Genomic DNA, 3,126 nt, shown 5'->3' with positions numbered 1-3,126 from the left:
TGGCGCAGCGCGCATGCGCACAGCCTCTGCGCCGGCACACAAGAGAGTGCGCGGACCGAGATTTCCATCAAGTATCGCGAGAACATTCGTAACTCTCATTATGCAGCTCTTTAAAAAAAAAATCAGATTTATGGCACTTTGAGGGGAGATTGTAGTTTATTTGGAACATGTAACAACATTATAATAATAATAATAATAATAATAATAGATTTTATTTGTAAAAAGCACTTTACATTAAGTAAACAACCTCAAAGTGCTACAGTGTATTAAAAAAAATAAAAATACAAATACAAATAAAAAAAGATAATAAAAAATAAAAAAAAATAAAAACTAGAACAGCCAAATAGCTAAAACTAGTATGCATACAGTATTTCCTTGAATTAGCGCCAGGGCGGCAATTAATTTAAAACCTCTTCTCACGCCGGCGCTTACCAAAGGCATGCGGTAAATTTAGGCCTGCGCTTATAAATTTGAGTGTGATGTAAAGATACCATCATGAAAAGCACATTTAATTAAAAAAAACGTATTATGGTCTTACCTTTACTTATAAATGAAATCCATGCGCCGCTCTTTCTGAACAAAAGCATCGATAACTTGTTTATAGAAGTCTTCCTTATCTTTCTTCAGTTTTAAAAGTCTCTCTGTCTCGATGGAGATCTTCCTTTAATTATTACCTCCTGCTTCGATTGAAAGTCCAGTTTAGAAAACTGTTGTTGTCACTTCTTCTGCAGCCGAGTAGTCGCAAGAATGATTCCTGGGATCACTAGCGCCCTCTACCACCATGAGGCGGGAGTCATTTAATGACTCATATTTGACACACGCAGCTATATTAATAAAACATTTTTACTGTTCTTTTTAGCATATTCAATAGCTTGGACCTTAAATTCTACTGAATAGCTCTTTATCTTCTCCCATTTATGCGATTTTAAAATATTGAAATTAGCCTCCTCCATTTTGGAAAATGATGCCTTGAAAGGTGAAGTGTCACTCGTGACGTGACGAGTTTGACCCGGCGCTAAAACGAGACGTATGCTAATTATTCTGCGAAACGAGTTTGACCCGGTGGTAAAACGAGACATGCGCAAATTATTTTGCTAAACAAGTTGACCCGGCAGTAATTCTAAGCATGCGCTAATTATTTTGCGAAACGAGTTTGACCCGGCGGTAAAACGAGGCATGCGGATAATATATACCCGGCGGCAATTCAAGGAAATACGGTATATCTAAAAAAAAGGCTTTTTTAAAAAGAAGGGTTTTTAAGCCTTTTTAAAAAGCATCCACAGTCTGTGGTGCCCTCAGGTGGTCAGGGAGAGCGTTCCACAGGCTGGGAGCGGCGGAGCAGAAAGCCCGGTCTCCCATTGTTCGTAGCTTTGTCCTTGGAGGTTGGAGGAGGTTAGCCTGTCCGGAGCAGAGGTGTCGTGTGGAGGATTTGGGGGTGAGTAGTTCTTTGAGGTAGACGGGGGCATTTCCATGGAGGCACTAGTGGGTTAGTAGGGGGACTTTGAATTCAATCCTGAGTGGAACAGGAAGCCAGTGAAGGAATTTGAGAGTTGGTGTGATATGGTCATATTTCCGCACTCTCATCAGGATCCTAGCAGCACCATTCTGTATGTATTGCAGCTTCTGGATGTTCTTGCTGGGGATCCCGACAAGAAGTGTTTTACAGCACACTCCTTCAATTTTTTATTTCAACATGTCAGTAAAAGGAGTAGGAAGAAAATCTTATGTAATCCTACCGCTTTTCTTCCTATGATAATTGTTTACACGTTTGTTCACTTCCTGTTCTCCATTTGTAACACAATTAAATCGATGAATAATATAAACAACAGTTCTCACAAACAAATAGTTATGATTCATGTAAGTTCATTTCCATTTTCTGGAGGAGTAGGAAGAGGCAAAGTTTATTTATTTTATTTTAGATGCATAATGTTAAAATATTACAAACCCTGTTTCCATATGAGTTGGGAAATTGTGTTAGATGTAAATATAAACAGAATACAATGATTTGCAAATCCTTTTCAACCCATATTCAGTAGAATGCACTACAAAGACAAGATATTTGATGTTCAAACTCATAAACTTAATTTTTTTTTGCAAATAATAATTAACTTAGAATTTCATGGCTGCAACACGTGCCAAAGTAGTTGGGAGAGGGCATGTTCACCACTGTGTTACATGGCCTTTCCTTTTAACAACACTCAGTAAACGTTTGGGAACTGAGGAGACACATTTTTTAAGCTTTTCAGGTGGAATTCTTTCCCATTCTTGCTTGATGTACAGCTTAAGTTGTTCAACAGTCCGGGAGTCTACGTTGTGTTATTTTAGGCTTCATAATGCGCCACACATTTTCAATGGGAGACAGGTCTGGACTACAGGCAGGCCAGTCTAGTACCCGCACTCTTTTACTATGAAGCCACGTTGATGTAACACGTGGCTTGGCATTGTCTTGCTGAAATAAGCAGGGGCGTCCATGGTAACGTTGCTTGGATGGCAACATATGTTGCTCCAAAACCTGTATGTACCTTTCAGCATTAATGGTGCCTTCACAGATGTATAAGTTACCCATGTCTTGGGCACTAATACACCCCCATACCATCCCAGATGCTGGCTTTTCAACTTTGCGCCTATAACAATCCGGATAGTTCTTTTCCTCTTTGGTCCGGAGGACACGACTGTCAGGCTTGTCCCTGACAGTTTGACTGTGTTTTAGTTTTTCCTCTGCGTTTGTCTTAGTTTTCTGTCAGCGCTTTTTATTTTGTCTTCTATTCCTGATTGTCTCCCTGAGTGCTGCTTCCCCTCAGCTGTGGCTGATTGGCACCTGGCCACACCTGGTGTCAATCAGCCAGCTGCTATTTAAACCTGCCTTCCCCTCCAGTCAGTGCTGGATTATTGTCATTGTCATTGTCATTACTACCTGTCTTAACACTTGTCGTTGTAGCTCTGTCTACTTTTGTTTCACTCTGCTCATGTCCTAGTTCCTTTGTGTCACAGTAAGTGTTTTTGTTTCTTGTCCAAAGTTAGCTTCTGTGCTATTTTAGTTCATAACCAAGTTTGTTCTCCGCCTTGTGCGCGCATTTTGTTGTTACCCTTTTGTTTGTTGTTTTGCCTTAGTGTTTAATTAAATTA

This window comes from Nerophis lumbriciformis, linkage group LG16, assembly GCF_033978685.3.
Source record: "Nerophis lumbriciformis linkage group LG16, RoL_Nlum_v2.1, whole genome shotgun sequence".
NCBI lineage: Eukaryota > Metazoa > Chordata > Actinopteri > Syngnathiformes > Syngnathidae > Nerophis > Nerophis lumbriciformis.
Note: the sequence above shows the minus strand (reverse complement) of the source record.